A 21,387-nucleotide genomic window follows, 5' to 3' on the forward strand; every position below is an offset into this window, starting at 1 on the left:
ACAACTTTGAGCATTCTTCAAATGTGGAATACCTTTGGAGTCAAAATCAAAGCTCTAAGACATTCCCTATACAAGCTTGTAAATTATGAATTAAAGCTAAGATATGTTGGCAGCACTATTCTCCCTAAAACCTACCCCCAAATTCGAAACCAAAGCTCTACGGCATAGAGGGAGGTACTGTTTACAATAGGCCTCTTGTACGAGGAGGATAATTAAGAGTACCATTCATAATGACAAAGGAGAGAATGCTTCTGTTAAAATTTTGAAAGTGTGTACAAAGTATGGTGCTATGCCCCTTATATAGGCAAATTAAGAAAAAAATTATGGGGCTTTACTTCACCCCAAGTATCATCGTCCTAGGTGGATAAATCATATGGCTACCGCATAGAGACCGCATAGCACATGGTGAGAGGGATGCAAAGGTGGCTAGAGGGGATTCACAATGAAAGTAGAAAAGCTACCTCACTCCACAATCCTCCCCTGAAGCCTAAACTCTTTGCAAATCAACAAATTAAGTACAAATGTTAAATGTAATGAAAAATGTGATACTCTTGGCTTCCTTCCTTCAAATGGATAGGTTACGAAGAGCCTAGCGTGAAGTAGAGTTTAGGAAAAATTGGATTCCATTCAAAAAAATCTCTCCTCTTAATGGGTGTACGGCGTTACCAGCAATAGAACCACAATGTAGGGATCAAAGCCAAGTCGAAAATATTCACAAAGCCAAGGCAAACGTGTCTCTACAAGGTACTAACTCCAAACATTAGACCCACAAATAAAGAAAATGACTGCTAGAAATAGTTAAATGGAGGTGATCTTTGTTTCTTGTAGCAAATCGCACATATTTCGTGCGAGACGTGCCAAATTCTAGAGGTCCACAAAGTGTGCCATGATTGTGAAGTTTTTATAAAACTTTTGTCACCTCCACCCAAAATAATATGAAAAATGCTAGCTCCAAAATTCTAGTGGTCCACAAATTGTATTGTGCCCGCTATTAGAAGGTGCCACCTCACCAAACAGTGATGCATAAAGTTCCCTTTGAAATGAATATGAATCAAGCCTCTCAAAAATTCCACTTGTTAAATGCAAAGGAAAGCAACCTTACATATAAGCCCTTTATGAAGTCTATGCACACATACACACAACAAAAATTCTACCAAACTAAGGCAGGACTGCAAATTTTATCCTCTATTGCTTTAAGGTGATCTTCTAGAAGCTTAGTTATGCTAACAAATCAAAATCTTTAAGTGGAGTACAAGCACAATGAGGAGGCTCCTTAACCTCCCATTGCATGTGCAGTGGAGACAACGGGGTAGAAGAGCTATCAAGCTCGACTAATACGGTGGGTGGAAGAGCCAAAAGAGAGGGAGCATATATTGAGAACGTGAAGGGAGTAGAAAATGTACATGAAGCATCAACAAAGGGAGAGGAGGTGCTAGTTACAAGTGATATAATAATAATAGGAAGCTCATCATGAGAAAAGAAGGGAAATCAGTCATTGACATGAGATGAACAATCAATGCTATAATTACTAAGTTTGAAGTATTTTGGTTGCCTCTTCCCATTCTTGTGACTCAGATGCTCTGGTATACTTTCATGCCAGCTCGTTGCCCTTGATACTGCCTAGTTTCAGGTCTACCCACCAAGGTGCCAAGAGTTTGTTGTGAACCCCAACCTCTTTCCATGAGCCCCCTTGGGAGAAGATCTTCACCTTTTCAATCATGTCCCTTGTCATTATGGCACGTGCCTAGTCTTATTTTACAATTGAGATCATAAATTTAGTATACTAGGCCTTTGCATGCAATTCTACGTTGAGAATCCCAATACCACCTTGCTCCTTGGGTCTAGGAATACACTCCCATTTTGCCCACTACCAAGGAACGTATCTTTGGCGTTATTTTTCCACAAGAATATTTTCACAGGTTGTAACAATGCCTTCTAGTTGCATTTAGCTAGTTTAAAGAGTGGCCCAATGAAGGACAAGTATAGGATCATAAACAAAATGATCACCTTCACCCTAATGTGGAAGGGAAGGAACACATATTTCCACCTTCGCATCTTGCTCCTAACTTTGTCCATGACCCATAGGAACCTTAGTTTGTGAGAGATTCCTACCACTAGCGGGGCCCCAAGGTGGTGAAAGATCTTTCCTTTTGAGACAATCTCTATTGACCATTCAAATGGGTTGAGTAAGTCGTTTTCTCATCAAGACATCATTCTTGATTTTTTCACATTGCATTTAGAACCAGAGGATATGGAAAATGTTTGAACAATCTCTAGAGCCTTTCTAAGCACCTCAAGGCTACCTTTTAGGGAAAGAAAAGAGTCATTAGCAAAGAGCTTTCTCAAGAGCTGTTTGTTACCTGACAAAGATAGCCCTTGTATTTTTCCTCTTGCAACACTTACCTCTAGCATGGTAACCAGGGGATGAGAACCATTTTTAAATAACAACGGGGCTAGAGGGAAACCTTGTTTTACTGATCTTTTAACTTCAAAGGCAGTCGCATTTTTGTTATTAAACAAAAACTCTGAGTGACTACCTGCTCCTAGAGTGTGCACCATTTGACATAGTTGAGGTCCAAAACCCATCATTTTCATGATGTATTTTTTGTATGGCCTTAAAATTCTCCTAGAAATCCTTGAAGAACTCAATTGTCATTCCATCCCACGCAGGATATTTCTCCTTGCCTAGTGACTACAAGGCAAGCGAGCATTCATCCTCAATAATGAACTTCTCCAATAAGGCCGCTTTTGAGGGTGTTATAGTTCTTTGAAACTTCTAAGAAGTGAGGTTCTTGCTTTGTCCACTTCTTTGGAGCAACCTTTGGGTTGTTCTATGATATGACTTAAGTGACCGAGCATAAATTTAGCCATATCATTGGGGTCTTGCACTACATTCACTATATCTTTAGTGATTGTGTGGATGGTTCACCAACGACTTTTAACTTTGAGTGCTCTAAAGAAATATGCTTGATTGAAAACCTCAAGTTGTAGGTAGATTTTTTGAGATAATAGTCTTACCTTTGTTATCTCCTCCAATTATTGCTCTACACGATCTGCTTTTGCTTCAAGCCACCTCTTGTGGTCTGCTTTGGAGGTCGTCCCTTCTCGTTTTTTGTTGTTCAACATTTCAACTTCATCTTTTACTTTTTTATGGTTTTCTCTTCGTGAGTCTTCTTCACCCTTGGGCATGTTATTTTAATCGCTTCTTGTATGCTCCAAGCAAAGACATCCTAAGGTTTTGGATTCTTTGATTTTATATCTTTAACTAGCTTGCGCATAGCTTTTTTTGCCAGACTTTTAAAGAGAGGGTCTTTGAAGAGGTGTTACCCCGTGACTATCTTCTTCTTTGATCCTTCAGGGTAATGATCTCCCCCTTGGCTTTTCTAAGTTACATGGATAGCGGCAAGTGATTTGATAAACTCTGGGAAGTGACTACCTTCATTTATATTCAATAAGAAATCTAGTCAGCTTGATGAGAGCAATAACACCTATCAAGCTGAGAGGTAGTGTGTGCATATGAAAGGCTTGTGTAGGTGTAGCTCGGTGTGTTTGTTCCATGGAACAACCGACCACACAGGTCCACCGATGCCCACTTCTTACACAGGCTTTGCCATTTTAATTTTTTGGAGCTTTTCAATAGGCTTGAAAGCATGTTCTATCTTTTCTATCCTCCACGATATTAAAGTCTCCTAACAAGCACCATTCACCCTCAACATGGGTGTCTCTAAGATAGACCCACAATTTGGCTCTATTCTCATCATTACAGGGGCTTATATCAATAATGGTGATTGGTTGTCCTATCCAATTAACCTTCACCCCCAAGTGAGCCCCTAAGACTCTCTTGAAAGCATGGTTTAGGGTCACCTTAGACTCAAGGTCTCTATCCACAATTGTATTTTACCTTTGGAAAATTTAACGCAAGTATCGAATGTCCCCCGAAGTAGCAATTGATTCACCTTCATGGGTTAAACAACATCAAACATGACAAGCTCAAGAAAACAAGAGGCACAAAATAAGCAGCATCCTTTGGAAATACTTATTGTGCTGTTTGACATCCAGATAGCAAGAGCAAACATGAGGAGGCTCAAATCTTGGGTATGTGGTAGTAGAGACATGACCAAAGCAAGAGTTATTGGTGAAATTGGAACTCATGTGGTTGCATATTAAATCAAAAAACCAAATACAATATAACCATGCCATGCCCTCTCTCTTCTCTCTCTCTCTCTCTCTCCCTCCCTTCCCCCCCCCCCCCCCCCCCCCCCCCTCCCAAAAAAAAAAAAAGCTCTCGGCTCTCTCCTCTTGCCTGTGTTTGCCCACCATCATCGATGAGCTTTGAAATTGTTGACATTGCCTACAATTGATGACCACCACATGGGCCACCTCCAACGCCCCTCTGTTGCTCAACCTTACCTTGCATAGAAGGTTGTGCACTCGTTGTTTTGCTCCTACTAGTTGGAGCTTCTTGCCCCCTTTTGTATCCACCGATAGCTCCGTCCTTAAGGGAGCTACTAGCTTGTCGCTTTGCCTCCTCATTGCTATCCTGCTGCATCTATCACCCACCCTCAAGGGAGCTACCAATCGGATGCCTTGCCTCCTCATTGATGCCCTATTGTAACAACTGCCGTCTCACTATCTAGGTTGCACATCAACAACTTACTCATGGACTCCAAATTCGTGCTCCTCCTTGTCCTACTGCAACTGCCGCCTTGTTGTCCACCTACCACATGGTTTCACATTAGTGCCTATCCATGGCCTTCATGCTCCTCCTTGTCCGCCCCTTTTTGGCTTTCTAAAAGAATCCTTAGAGGAGAGTTGAGTTAGGCTTACTTCTAATGTTTTTAGTGATGATTGGGACTTACCTTAAATGTCCTTTTGGATTTACTATGTTAAATGGGTCTTTTTTGCTTCCTCAAGAAGGCTTGAAAAACAAGAAATTAAGAAGTGCATTCATAGGAACTTGATGCCCTAAATCCCTTAAACCTGGTGGGAAGTATTGACTTTTCATCAGTTTTTTAAAATATTTTTAATTGTGAAAGAGTGCTTTCATTTAAAGGCCTCATGAAGATTTATTTCATTAAATTATTTTATTATTTTCTCTTCTTCTAGAACGACCTTTTCTTATGCACTCAATTATATGTTCTTCTGTTTTAAGTTGTCAATGGGTCCTGTTATTTTATTGTTTTTTAATTTTTTTTAAATTCTTTTGTAATTTTATAGATGGTGGAGCTCAAAATTTTGACCCTCCACGTGTCACACTTTGCTTCATTTCAAAGCGAACCTTAAAAAACATTTTATTTGAAATACAAAAGTAAAGAGTAAGTACTAAGATGATAGAAAATGAGGTAGGCAATATAATTTACTCACCATTGGGAGTTTTGCAAAAATCAAAAAGATGATAGGAAATGAAAATACTTCTTAGACCTACCATTCTAAAGTTAAAAAACTTAGTTATCTATATTGAAATATTTATAGTCTTTGTGTCTCTCTGTGTGTGTGTGTGTGTGTGAGAGAGAGAGAGAGAGAGAGAGAGAGAGAGAGAGAGAGATCTACCATCACAACCTCTATAATAGGCACTTGGTCTTCATCAAACACAATTCAAGATGACACGAGGGGGAGAGCTAAAGAATAAGTCCCCATCAAACTCCCCAAAATGTCTTGAATGCCATATTCTAGTTCTAGACTCGGCCAAAGTAAAGTAGACTTTTGACATTTGTTGTTTTCAACAATGCAAGTTGGCTGCATGATACCAAACTAGTTTAATTATTGGTTTAACTTCTCCTCTATGGATTTTTTAAAATAAAGAAAGTGTTCAATCGAGCTTAAATTGCATTAATCAACGAAATTACAAGCAACCTTGACATATCCTTTGCAGAGGGACCTCCTTTAAAAAAATGCATCAAAGAGACACACTTCCACCACTACTCTTTCTTATGAATTTTGCAATTCTTATTCCTTCTACAGCGAATATCTCTGGAATTTGTTTTCAAAGTGGGTTTATCTATTGACAAACTATTTATATAAAGTTAAGTGTGTAGTTAAGAGTAGTAGTTTTTTTCAACCCAAAAAGTTGGGATGAACTTAATTAACATATGTCTATAAGTTTTTTACTTTTTTGAATTGAGACAATATAGAAAAACCTACTTCTATGTCTATAAGTTTTTTACTTTTTTGAATTGAGACAATATAGAAAAACCTACTTCCTTTTTTGGTCTGTCCAAAGGGCAAAGGCCATAGAGGTGGGTGCTCTTTTTCCTTGGCTAAAATTAAATTTTAATTTTTGAATGTAGGAATTTAGTGATTGGTTGTAGAAGTTAGTGGGAATTCATTAAAGAGATAAGCAATGGAAATCTCTTCTCGAGAGCATCATTTTGGGGTACCTTGCTAACTACTCATCGTGATGATCGTGGGTTAACAACAACCCAATGCTTGAGCACTCCACATGCCAAAGGCTGGCTTAGCTAGCCAAAAGTGGGCTCTAATTTTTAAAACCTTGTCTCCCTTGTGCTCAACCTGCTAGAGAATTCTCTTGTCACCAACTGTTCATGCCCCCACTCAGCCTCCATGTACCTCCTCCTCTGCTACACAAGCGGCATTTTGTATCTGGTAATGCTCTCAAACCCTTTCAGGCTACTGGACACTCTAGCATCGGAGGATAGCAGCATCTGAAATGACTTCTCCTGAGGTTCAACCCAAAAAAAGGTCACGTTCTTCTTTGTTAAATGAGTAAGTGACATGCAATTATTTGCTAAATACGAGATGTACTTAAAATGCTATTTAACCTGTCCAACAAACCTACTCACTTCCTTTACATTCTTTGGAACTTCAACTGCTTTAATACCTTCAATTTTCTTCTCATCAATAGACATCCCCACTTGGGACACAACATGACCCAAAAAATTTCCCCTCTTGATAGCCATCACACTCTTGTATGGGTTAAGACACATTCTGAACATCCTACACCTTTCAAAACACAACTTCAGATGATGCAAGTGCAAATCCTTCTTACAAAATACAAAGACTAGCTGTTAAACTTTCAAATAAAAAAGGAAGTTTATACACATAGTGGGGAGAGAGAGAGAGAGAGAGAGAGAGAGAGAGAGAGAAAAAGAGAGAGAGAAGAGAGAGAGAGAGAGAGAACAATCACTTAAACTTAAAAATTTAAAAGGAAATCAACAAAAGTAATCCGACCAACCAAAGAGCCAAAATCAAGAACCATGAGACCGCATCATTATATTGGACATACCAAGACTTTTACAAAATTAGGAATCCATATTTTTCGGCAAGATGGAAAACCAAAGAAATATAACAATACTTAAGCACAAGTTATCTACCCTCTATTGACAACTCTCATACAAAGGACCAAGTATGCTTATGAAAACATGAGGTGCAAACTACAAAAAAAAAACACTTGTTGCTTAGTAGTATAATAATTCCATGTATTCACAATCCCACTGAAAAGAGTGAATGAGGTGAAAATTACAAAGGCAATACTTGTTGCTCAGTAACATAATAACTCCATGAGACCATGATTCCACCGAAAACTCATATGACTTTCTATACTCTTTAATGTTTTTCAATGTTCACAGTGCTCTATATATATCACCAAAAAGTAACAAATAAGAAGTAAAAATTCTCTTTAGCTTTGAAAATGTAATATTATTGAAGCTCTTTATTATTTAATACACAATATTTGCAAACAGAAAAATTGAAAATGATATCGTATGATAGTGATAGATTAGATACGTTGGTGGCATCATAAGTAAAGACACACAAATGAGTAGCCACCATAACACATCCAATCATTAAGCACACAATACTCAAATTTATACAATACCCATCACCAACGTTCATTATTTATGTATTTGGTCTATGAGGTATACAATTAATTGATCCATACCATAACCACCCAAATAATCCTCATAAATGGTTGTGATGAAAAAATGCAACGGAAAGCTTGCCTATTCATTGAATATATTTGATTTTAATTTGGGCAATTAGATATATATTCAAGAATGAATAACTTGAACATGGTTTGTACGCATTAAACCTATACATGTATTACTATGACACGTAGTACTATCTCAAGGGACATGTAAAGTGCATTTTAGTTTCTATGAATTGCATATGTTCAAGTAAAACAAGTTGAGAAAACACAAAGGCCTGCTAAGTTAAGGGGAGGATGAGATTTATGGAGAGTAAGTTTCAATGAGTGCTTAGAATCACATGGAATTTTTGTTGTGTTTTAATATAAAATCATATTATCCATTATACATACATAATCACAAACGGTTTACCAAATACCCCTCTAGTTTGTGAAAATTTCCAAAATACTCCTCAAATTTCAAAATTCCCAAAATACCGTTGGTTGTGAGATTAAATATCTCCAAAGATAGAAAAAATAATGGATTTTCATAAGAAGATTGGTTGTCTATCAATATAAGATGCTAAAACTAGAATTTGAGTTGGTTATGGCTTTGGAGATGAATTGCTTCATTATTTTAGACATAATTGCCTTTTTGTGAGATAATTTGTGACAAATACATACTAAGCATTCAAAAACGGATCTCGATTGTCAAAAGAAATAAAGATTAAAAAATATTGAATTTAACCAAAATAAATACAAGGGTATTTTGGAATTTTTTGAAACTTGAGAGATATATTTTGGGAATTTCCACAAATTAGAGGGGTATTTTGGTAATTTATCAAAAGAATAAAGTGAAAGGTGCACATTGCACATTATCGTTTGAAACCAAAATAAAATAAAAGCGATAAAATAAAGATACATTGAAAAATTAAAATAAAAAATATTTAATGTATTTATAAAAAAATAGATTCAATAAGCATAGAAAATCAACAAACAATTTAATGAAATAAATTTTTGTAAGGTCCTTGAATAAAAGGACTCTTTATAAAATCAAAATAAAAATAAATAAATTTGAATCAATACTTCACATCATGGATCAAACTCTTATGGCTACACCCTTTATTCCTTTGTTTTCGAGCAAAACATGAATGCAGCTTTGACAAATAACATTTGAAAGGACATGATGTCTTTTTCTTCAAGGACATATGTCTCACAACTAGAATTGAACGATCTTCATCCTATGGATTCTAAGGCCTTTAGCAGGCCAAAAAAGCATTTAGGTAATTTGTTAAAATAATAGTGCAATAATATTATTGGCCTAAAGAAGGCCATAGGGGGTGGTGGAGAAATGGTGCAATTTTTGAGCCGATGCCAAGGTTGTCGATGGTGGACATGTGTCCTCTTGGCATGAAAAGGAAAGTATTGTAAACATTATATCTTCCTTTTAAACTCTAAACGTGTCTTTCCATCATTGTAATTTGGTATCTTCTTTAAAGCTTCCTTGAATTTTTATTATTATTAATATATTTGTTTATTTTGAAGCGCTTAAAAAACATTAAAGAACAAAACATTAAAAGTGCATTCATAGAATTTTGATCCCATGATGTGGACTATTGCAATATTTTGATTTGTAAAAGAATCTTTCCATTCAAGACCTCCTAAAGGACCTTTCATGAAAGTTCTTTTTTATTTCTTATTCTTATTAAACCTACCTTTTCTTCAAAAAATAATTTATTATTATTTACGTTTATTAAATCTACTTTTTAGTTTGTAATGGGATCTCTTTATTTTATTTTTTCTATTTTTTTAATTTATTATTTTGATTTATTTTTTCATTTTATTTTATCTTAGAATGCCAATGTGATTTTTTCACCTTGTTGTTTAAGTGGGTCCACTGTAACAGACAAGGCATCTCTACTACTTCTTCACTGGAGCTTAGAAAAAATAAGTGTCAACTTAAGGACAATTTTACGTTTTTCATTTTGAATGTCATAAAAAAACTCCCCTTTTCTTTTCATATTTACACAAACTTTAACCTAATTTGTTGCCCATTTCACCTCTATGTAAAAGTGTGTGCATTTGTGTGTGGAGGAATGGGGACAAAGGGAAAGTGCATTTTTCACATTTATAATCCGTCATTGAAAGTAGTGGTGAGGGCTAGACCAATCGGTAGGTCAATTTGGAACCACTAGTTTGTAATTATATGTGTATGTGGACATTACAAGTCTATATTAAAACAATACAATTGCACAACTCATTATGACCTACTTTCAAGAAATCTTCTCCCTCCCTCCTTACCTTCAACACGCGAAAGCCTCTCCATACGGGAACACTACATTCCATTCCTTATCTTTTCAAGGCAAAGGGAGCCCTTCAATTCCTTTTTTTTTTTTTGCCAAACTCACATTATGTGAGTGAATGTATTAAACACCAAAAAGATACAACTACATCTCTCTGCACATGCCAAGGAGCACCATCAAATCCAAAAACTACATAATGCTCCACCCAACATACCATCAAAACTAATCATCATCAAGATTCTCACCCCGACCCAGATTTTCCCTCAAGATGATAACCACAAACCAACCAAAACATATTGAAACTGGGGAAGCCAACCCCAAAAAACATACCAACAAGACTACATACCATAAATCCAAAGGGGGGAGGCCCATGTCCCCATCACCAAAAGTCGATTCGAGGGTGCCACCACAAACCGAAACAAACACCCACATGGAGACTACCTCGTTAGAAAGATGATGACCAACTGCACCATACCACCTTCACACTGCCAAAACACTACATAAAGCCACATCACCATACTCGCCGATGAAGTCCCCATAGTCCATAACCTATGGTGGAACATTGTCCTTTGACCAATTAGCTAGAGATACACCACCAAGACTCAGGCTGTTATGGCGGACCAAGCGCTAGCAAAACAAGCTCCGCAACACCAAAAAACATTGTCCAGAGGAGGTACCAGCATCGACAAAGAAGTTCAATGATCTGGTACAAAGGGCACTAAAACTAGAGCATCAGACCAAGAAAGAGAAGGACCCCAAGGGGCAGAGAGACTCGAGTGACAATGAGACATAAATTGAGGAGTCAAAGTTTAGTTATAGCTCAAGTTCAATTGCTAGTGAGTCAGATGATCATGTCAAAACCAAAAAGAAAGGATCATGGACAAAGAAAATTGAGGTGATGTCCAAACAAAGTGCAAAAATGTCCAAGATGAGACATTCAATTGGCAAGGTTGAGACGTGGTGTTCAAAATATAAATGAAAAGATCACTTGTATGATGAGTCCTCTCAATATACTTACTATAAGGTATTTGACCATGTATGGAATAACTGTAAAATTTAGATGCACCATTTTAAGAAGGGAAAGAATGTGTCAATGATTGCACTAACAAACCGGAGGTGCCAAAGAAAGATGGAATGTTTGGTACTAGAGATAATGAGGCCAAAACTAGTAATGGGCCTGGAAGAGGAAGGTATCATGGCACCAATGGTAGGAGGTGAGGTAGAGCTGATTTCAAAAGGAGAAATTTGAGCTGCTACAATAGTGAGAAGTATGGACACTTCACAACCCAATGTCTAGATAGTGTGAAACTAGAAGGATCTAAAGTGAAACCAACTAAACCAATCCCGAGGAGAGCAATTACCAGCAGTGTTGGGGTGGTAATTGAGGATTTACTAGATGAGCCTGTGTTGTAAACGAAACAAACTGAAGGGGCTTGGAGATGGGAAAAGTAGTGGGGTACATGAAAAGCTAAGGGTAAGGAGATTGATAAGTGAAAAAGAACTATGGCATCCTAGATAATAGAGGATCCAACTAAGAATATGCCGGAGCAAAGAAAGTGCTTAGAAGCCAAAACCATATAGATTTTGATGCCACAACTTTCAATAGCTCAGGAGTGCAAGCCCACTGGAGGTGTATCTGGTAAGGAAGAAGCTAGAAAGGAAGCCGATGAGTCAGTTAAGGCCTCGATCGAGTGCCTGGAAGAGGAGGTACAATGAGTCATGACAAACTTGGCCAAGGCTGAGAAAAAAGACCTGAGGATAGAAAATTCTTAGGGGCAATCCAAATTCTCACCAAGGGATCAATTAGCCACTAGACTAAGAGGCTAGCTGAGGCATGGCACTGCAAAGACAACTAGTCAAAAGGAAGGTCTTTTAGTTCTCAGATAATAGTTTTGGCAATGAACAAGATGAGATTTATGTTAAGGTCTACGAGCGGATTTAGCAGCTAATTGTAGAGTTAGATGGTATCAGGCTGACTCTACCCAGAAGCTGTGAAGTTTATAAGAACAAAGAAAAAGAAAGCAGTTGAAGCAATGGCTATGGACCTATTTGCAATAAAAGATGATGAAATGCTAGTCATCTAGATAGACTATAAGATAAGGCAACAATGGGAACCATTATCAGGTGTCATATTGGACGGCGGGGTAGGGGTAAATATATTGAGAGAATATGTCAGAGAAAAACAGAGCTTTTAGGAAATGAAACTAGTGCCATTCAAAATAAGGATGGCTGACAAGAGAGTTGTCCAGCCTTCTAGATTGGTGGAGAATTTGCAAATCAAAGTTGAGAAAGAAAAGTCAAAACCGATTTTCTACTGTTGGATATGCAAGGAGCATATAGTATGCTATTGGGTCGGTTGTGGCTCACAAGTGCAAGAGACATTCATGATTAGGCAGAACAACATTGACCACTCAGGGACCCAATATCTATATTCAAGTAAAGATTGACAACACTAGAAGTTGGAAGCAAGGTTAGTTGAATTAAGTATACAATAGGAATTCAGATGGATAAGGAGGCAAAATCATTGGCAAAAGGGAAATAGGTGGACCAAATTGGTTATTGCCAAATGCCCAAGAAATATAAGAATGGAATTTCGCTTCAGAGGAGAATCCCAAAATGGTGAAAATCAACAAGCATCTAAACTAGAGATCAAAGAGAATGCCAAGCAACTATTTCAAAAGTATAAATATATGTTTTCTTAGGAACATACAGACCTAAAAGGCGTAGATCAATAAATCTTTCAACACAAAATACCACTAAAACTAGATGCAAGACCAGTAAGGCTCCAAAAGTATAAGATTAATCCTAATTATGCCAATAAGGTCAAATAGGAAATTGATTAGCTTACTCAAAGCAGGATTCATCACTGAAGTATCGAGCACCAACTCGTTATTTCCAATAGTGGTTGTGCCAAAGAAGAATGGAAAGCTGAGGGTATGTGTTGGCTATCAAAAGTTGAATGTTCAAACAATCAAAGACCCATTTTTGATTCCATTCATTGACATGATGTTGGACAAAATTGTTGGCCACTAAATGTATAGTTTCATGGGATGAATACGCTGGCTACAATCAATTGAGAATAACACCAATCGGTCTAGAATCCTATCCCTGCAAACACTAGATTTTGCACGGAACCAGGTTGGCTCTCAGACTTCCCAACATTGCTCCCCAAGCCAGCCATGATGTAGTTGTTGACTAGTTGTCGAGCCACATGAACCAAGCCAGGATGCCTTTTTCCTCCCATGCAGGAGGCGAGAGGGCCTCCCAATCCCGCTTAGCCAAAAATAGGACCGACAATGAGATGGTGTTGGCATTCCCGCCCTCCCGCATCACCACCCATGGACCCCCCAACCCTGGGGCCTCGCAAGTTGAAGGGGCACCCAACTCCATCACCGCATAGAACCCTAACAGAGACAACCCACCCTTTTTTGGGGAGCCCTTCAAATCCTAACCCAAGGACTTTATAAATCCTTTTTTCTTTTGCAATTCTCACATGATGTGAGGGATGACAAAAAAAGCCAATACACCCAAAGAAAACCTACCATGGGGGACAACCACAATAGACATAAGGGAGTCATGCTTTACAAGGAGCCATGGTCCACTCATGCTTACAAAACAAAATCAACCTAGAAGAAACTTGGACAAAGATACCATCGGCCCGGGGCTTCCAGTTTCCACACAAAAGCCACTCCACCTCCGATAAGAAGATAAAGCTTGAGCGAAGAGCATCCCATCAACATAGCTAATCCATCACCGTAGCTCCAACCCAATCATTCACCAGTAGAACCTAGCAATATCAAAGAAGCAACGAAGATAGAACCAAGGTATCAACAAAACCCTCCAAGGCTCTAGAGAGTGCCATCAAACCATCACTAGTGAACTCCACGCTGATAGGGGAGCCATGTCCCACACAATTCCATCCTTTGAAGGGACACATATCCAAACCCTTATTGCAACCAGACACATGAACACACAAAGGGTAAGATCACAAAGAAGCACCCATCAATTACCCCCACCAAGGCAACGTGTGAGAAAAGGCCACACTCAAGTGCCAAAAAGAAGAGAGGCAGCTTAGGAAGTGTATGAAGGTTGAGTTAGGACTGCCGGGGTCCTCCCACTTGAGGCAACCATAGCCTCATGGCACCACAAATCACCAATCAAGCGTGCATTGCCATATGAAGCTATTCCCCCATTGACCCCACTAAGCATCCCCGCTCTAAAGCCTCATATGCAACCCATGACAGGTGCAACAAATCCCCACAAACCCTAGATTGCCTCGTAACTCCTAACCCAATGAATATGGGGTCCTTCAAATCCTAATACTTCACTTGCAAGATGTCTCTTCTTCTATCCCACAAATAGTGTATGATGACATGTTGCAAGTGAAGGTTTAGGATTTGAAGGTCCCCACATTCCCTGGGTTAGGACGTACAAGGATTTATCGCCTAAAAATTACTTATTATCTCCATGACTAAGCTCCATAGAATTTAGGGTTACCTATGAAAAGTCAACCCACATTTTAAAAAAAAATTTGGCAAAGAAAAAGGAGGGTGGTTATAAAGGTGAGAAATAGCCCTTGAAATTTTCAACCTTGAGTCATACGAATTGACTTGAGTACAAAATTAGATTTTCACAATTCCTTTTGAGAAGAGAGTTTAGTGCAAAGGTTAAAGCACATCTTTTGATAGATTAACTCGAGTTAGAATTTTCAAAGTTCAAACATTGAGCATGGGAACTTTAGATTGGTAAGCATGCCTCCATGTTGCATCATGGAGCCATAAAGCCAAAGGACTTTGTGTAGAGAAGTATAAATTGAAGCATGTGCGAGCGTGCTTTGAAAGGAAAAGTTGGGCAAAGGCGGGATACCTTGTTGGGATTGAGGATGGGATGGTGCACATGAAGTATACTTTTTTAAAGTTTTGTAAAGTTCATGGGTGTCAATTCAAGATTTCTACGAAGGATGCACAGAGGATTGAGCTCCTTTATATTTTAGCAAAAGAGCAATCTCTTGTTGCTCCCTTTCGAAGTAGTGCTCTCCTACTTTAAATATGGTCTTGCAACCCCCCCACACAAGCAAAAAGGCAATGTGTCTTGCTTTAAGGAAAGCCCCACCATTAATGCTACTTGAATATGATCTTTCAAGCAAAAAGGCAATGTGGTTTGCTTTGAGGAAAGCCCAACCACTGTTCCAGTGAGACAAACCATTTGCAATGTAGAGATCCAAAGTGCCAAAAGAGGCATGTTTGAGAAAGAGAGAACAAAAACGAGGTTATCTATTCCATTCAATTGAGGGTTTAGTCCTTTCAATCTATGTGAACCGAAGAGGTAGTTTCTAAAGGGAAGATTTTTTGACACCTCGGTGCTCCATTGGGGGTTCAGGGAATGCACAAACAAAGATTTCAATGGGTCATGGACAAGATACGAGCAAGATGGGAAGATGGGAGTATGTGCTATTGCCATTTTTGAGCAGGTTGAAAGTGGTTAATTTGTTTTTTCTTCCATACATAGCCTTCACTAGTGCGCTCCTCAAGCATGCCAAGTGCAATTGGAAGGATTTATTGAAACCGATGAAAAGATTCTTGTGGAAAATAACACCAAAGACTCGAATACCATGGCAGTGTGCCCGGTGGGAGACGGCCGCAAGACCTAAGGAGCAAGGAGGCCTTGGGATTATCAACCCGGTTATCCATGCAGAGGCCCAATGTGCCAAATTTTGCACAGCAATCACAAAGCAGGACTACGCATGGGCTGTTATGACAAAGGACATGATTGGCAAAGCAAAACTTTTCTCTCAAGGTGGTTACTAGAAAGGCCTTGAGGTTCATGACAAGCTCGTCAGACCAGCTTAAGACTTGGAGGCATGACGGGTGAGTTGGTACGAAAGTGGACTAGAGCATCGGAGGTGCTAGCGTGGGGAGAGTTAACAAGGTGTTTCAAAAACTCCATCACCCACTGGTCCCCTTGGCTCTCTAAAGTTGGAAACAACCCGTTAAAACTCTTTCTGGGGGGAGATAACCAAAAAGATGAATAATAAAGGACTCAGACGCCTGGGTTATCTATGGGACAACATCAATAAGAGATGGAAAGAAATAGACCAACTAGTTGAACAATTAAATCTCAGTGGGACTGAAAGACTGTTTGTCAATACAGCCTTGGAAGGGCTAGACAAGTACTATATGCCGGTGTGTGAGTCGAGTTGGGTGGACTGAAAAGCTTGGCAATGACCCAAGAGCAGACACTTCTATAAACCAAACGCCAAGGATATTTACCTCACTCTAATGTTTTTGGTTGATTGGTTCACCCCCCTTAACAAGCTACGGGGAAAGAAATGGCTAGAGGCTAGATGGATGGTGATAGCAAATAACATTTGGAAAATGCAATGGCCATCTACAATATAGGTCCTTCTATGGAAAGTGTTATGGGGGGCATTGCCGACATGAGTAAATATACATGTGAAAGGGATTGGCTTTGGTAGATGTTTGGGTTGCAAAGTAGGTAGCGAGGACCTCCCTCACTCGTTCAAAGTGGCTAGAAAGGACCTCCCTCACTCGTTCAATGTGCCTGGCTATAAAGTGGCCTTGCACAAAAGACTTGCAAATGGGTTTCGAGGAAGTAGAAAATAGGGTCCTTCAAGAATGACCTATTCCTTGGGGGGATGGCAATGAAAAGCCAAGCTCTACTTGTGTGCATACAAATAACTAGATTCTGCTACTTTAAGAAAAATTGGAAGGCTAGGAACTAGACGTAATCCCAATCATGGGTACCTACCCTAGGCCCTACACATGATATGTGTGCCACACATATATAGGTGAAGACCATGATCCATGTGAGTCTAGGGACATGAGAATTTTCATGTGCACTTAATGCTCATGACACATCATTGATGAAATCACTGAAAGCCTCTCCCAAAGCTCTGTACAAGCCCCTTGTATGATCACTCTATTGGAATGAATCAAGCTACACTTTGTGCCTGCACCATGTCTACATTGTCTCTAGTTAGTGTATGCTAACTTGAGCCTAATGCTAGTTTAATCCATTTTCCATGGATGGTAGCATCCATTTTTTTCCATGAGGGTTTGATGCCCCAACATTTGGTAGGTTTATTATCTCTCAATCATTGGCCCATTTAAACAAGCCCTTGATTTCATTAAGATAATATGGCAAGGGGAGTTATAAGTTAGCCAAATATAGCCTTAGGGGTTCTAGTCCATTTGATAGAGGCACCTTCATTTACAAGGTCAAATTGCTAAAGGTCAAAAAGGTTCTCTCCCAAGACGCTCAAGCTAGAGAGAGAGAAATGAAATGAAATGAAATGTTATATTAACGTCTTCAAAAGGCCATAATGACCTATGAGACCTGAAAGTTACAAAGTGGTGGATCTGATACAAAGTCAGAGTAACAAAATAACCTAACAACAGTACGAAACAAAGATATATACTATGGGGTCCTAAGTTGATCAATGTGAACCAAGCAAAAGACTAAGCAAAAAATGGGCGGCTTGTTGAGATAGCTGAATCACAAGAGATCTAGCATCGGTCGTTGGCGAATCTCATCAATTTCCTCCATGGTTAGTAGTGTGACCGGGCGTCGGGCATGCCTGGCCAGCGTGCTCCGAACTTTCTGTCGTAGCCTCCATCGATGCTGTGTAGTTCTTTGCAGGAGAGAGAGAGAGAGAGAGAGAGAGAGAGAGAGAGAGAGAGAGAGAGAGAGAGAGAGAGAGAGAGAGAGAGAGAGAGAGAGCAGTATCCCATGAAGCCAAGGACTAAGGAAGCCATAGCCCTCACTTTGCAAGCCAAGGCTTGCACATCATCACCCTCACCACCTCTAGGCTGGTGCAAAAATGGCTTGCGCCCATCATCTCGGGGTGCTCTTGATTGCTATAGAAAACCAGTCCACTCTACTCGCTTGGTGCCTCTCTTGTGCCATGGTCATAATCCTAGTCCAAGCATAATCTCATAAGCCAATTGACGTGGTCGTGTTTCAAATACAAGGGCTGTGACTCCGTTCAACTTCGTCCAAGGAAGCTGAGCCAATTCAACTTCAACCTTCACCTAAGCTTGGCACTAAACATCAAGGGCAAAGGCATCACCCCATCAATAGCAACTGGCTTGCACGTTAAGGGAATTCCAAGGCTATTGATCTCATTGGAAGAAGCCCATTCTGATTCTTTTGTAGAGCCAAATTCTTTTCCTTTCTTGAAAATCCAAATTCTCTCAAGACATAGAAGTTTCAATGTCTGAGATGATGGAATCAATTCTGCAAAAAAATTCAAACTGTGTTGGGCCAACATTGAAAAAGGACAGAGATCACGAAGTGTTAACCCTTACCTCTTGTTTTGAAGAGATTAATATAAAAAAGTGCAAGGCATTGCTTTGGAACATGAGCATGTGAAACGGATCAGGATTAAAAAGACCCTCTAGACTAATGAAAGATAGATGCACTCCAACTGTTGCAAGCCAAAATAGATCTATCAGGAAGCTAGTAAGAATAGATCTATCAAGGTGAAAAAAAGACAATCCACCATCACATCATTGCCTGAAAATAAAGGTGAGAAGATCACCAACCCAGACCAGATGACTCAGATGATGCTTTGCCATCTTAGCAAAATTATTAGGAAGGAGGACTAAGATGTTTGAAGCAACACCAAGGTTGGTGGACAAAGGTAGAACATGCTACTTGGAAATATCATTAACATTAGAAGAATGTTGACCTGCTTAAAGAAGATGGGCAAGGAAAAATCACCATACTGGGATGGGATCACCACTAAATTTTGTTCAAAATTCTAAGAGGATTTGGGGCCATTGGAAAGGGGGAATGCAAACACATCCAAAAACCCTAACATGTTGTCTCTCTATAGCCCATGATGATCACAACACACCAATCCACTCAAAATCCCTTCAAAAATTACAATATTTGCACCACAAAACCTCTACACCACTGTATCAACAAGCATGTCTACACTTTGGAGAATCTCAAACCATACAACACTCACACGGATTCAATTTCACACACAACACCACTCAACACTTCTCTCTCACTCAATCTTTCCAGCAACACACATAAGAACAGCCCAGGAGCAACTCACACACACACACACACACACTGACATTGACAAGAGAAAATATTAGAGAGCATAAGGGGGGTGGGGGGATTGACAACAATAAGGGGATTGTGGGCTTGGTTTGTCCAAAAAAATGGATACAATGCTCCTCTTAGCCCTCTCATGCTCTCCAAAAACTCTCCTCCTTCTTTTGCAAAACTTCTCCCTCAAAACACCAAAAGGGGTCCCCTCATTGGGGCGACTGATCTTTTTTTAGCAATTTCTTTTCTTGGTGGAAACTTGTCCATTCCTTTTTTGCATGTTCACATAGAAACCATTCCTTTCTCGGTTGAATTTCCCTCTTCCTCTTTTACACGCATGAAGCCACCGTTGCCAAGGCAATGGCGACACCGTCGTTGGGGGGTGTGCGAGTCCTCTCCTCAATAAAAGGTTTGAGGACACTTGGGCCCAATGTGAACCACCCTATAAGGGCCTCCAGGTACTATTGTCCAGAGCTGCATGCCCACAACAACACCATCACCATAGATGCCGCAAAGGTCACCACCATCACCCCCATGGCCTATGCGCAATGCTCATGCATGGGAGGGGGAGGGAGCCATGTATGCTCCTTCTCTCTCTCACTTTCTTTGTTAATGAATGGCCATGCTCCATTATATGTAAATTGCTTTGTTGCATTCAAATTTGGCATATAAATTATTTATACCATCCACTTGCCTCTCCTAGATTCAAATGCCCTCTAAGCACCCCAAGAAACTCCTCAAACTCACCAAAAAAAGTCCTTTTTTTGTGCAATATTGCACCTAACATATCTTCTGATCCCCTTGTCTGACAATCACATTGTAAAATCCCAGTGGAAGTCCACCAGGCTAGCCTTGATCCCCAAGAGCCACATCGCATTTTAAATCCTCCTCAACCACAAACCATTGGTCCAAAGCCCAAGAAAAATCATCTGGCACTACCTCACCGACAATTGTCATCAACTTCGATCGGCCATATCTCCGCACTCCAAACCTCCATTGATGCCCTATAATTTCTTGTAGCCTTCGTAGGCTATACATTATCCATACAAACCCTAGTGATCTTCAAAATTTCCTTGATGGCATGCCTACCAAGGTGGTCAACCTAGCGCATACTGTCCCCTGATGAAATTTTAAAAGCTCATAACTTGGCAATTCAAATCTTGATTACTGTTCCAAAAAGACTTAACATGCACGTAAGATGAGAACTTTAAGTCTATGCATTCACATCCATCCTCATCCACCATCTGCTATTGCCCACTACGGCAAGGTTCTGCAAACCACTTTAACCTTCAAACTGCCATAACTTGCCCTCTGGAGCTCTGATTTAGGAGCCGTCTAGACCAGTCCGTAGATCACACTAAGGGCCATTTCTAGCTCTTCCATTTCTATAATTGTACACTTTGACTAGCCATATTTAATAGACACAATAGAAGAGCACTCTAGTCCAAAAAACCAAATAAGCATACATATCCGTCGATGCCCTTTGCCTGCACTTGACCTTCAAAACTACCTAGCAAATTTGGTATGCCCTTGTGAGAATACATAACCTCAAATTGAACTCCTCATAGTCTTGACCAACTTTAGATGCACCATCATTGCTCAACCTCCTTGTTGAACATCCACGTTCAACAAAAAAAATTCTTATTGAAATTTGGAAACTGCAAAACTAAAAAACACTGTGAACTAAGCAAAAATCACTATTGTATGTACAAAGTATTCTTCCTGATGTAGATGAATCCAGCTTAGGTTGGTTGGACAATCCCTTGTATCAACACTTGATGCACAACAACCATGGCCTCCCCAAGATGAGTGGGTAAGCATTCTCACGTGCTTTAGTCACAAAGAAATCAATGAGGCATTCAATTTCCATAGCTTTTACCTTCACATCCTGGGACACTCCATGTTGGGGTATAAAGCCCAATGTGGTCGCCCAGGTAAGTGGGCGGGCCGCCACGTATGTACACATATTCTTTTGTAAAAACCTAATAAGAACTCACTATGCTCTACACATTACAGTAGAGCGAGTTCACCATATCGTTGTGCTCTTCTTCTCACACTCTCTCTCGCGTCGCACTTCCGCTCGTACTCCTTCAACTGGTATCAGAGCTTAGATCGAGGCTCGGGGCAGCACTACAGGAAGCT

Source organism: Adiantum capillus-veneris, chromosome 17 (assembly GCF_014529385.1).
Source record: "Adiantum capillus-veneris isolate H3 chromosome 17, ASM1452938v2, whole genome shotgun sequence".
In the NCBI taxonomy this organism is placed as follows: domain Eukaryota; kingdom Viridiplantae; phylum Streptophyta; class Polypodiopsida; order Polypodiales; family Pteridaceae; genus Adiantum; species Adiantum capillus-veneris.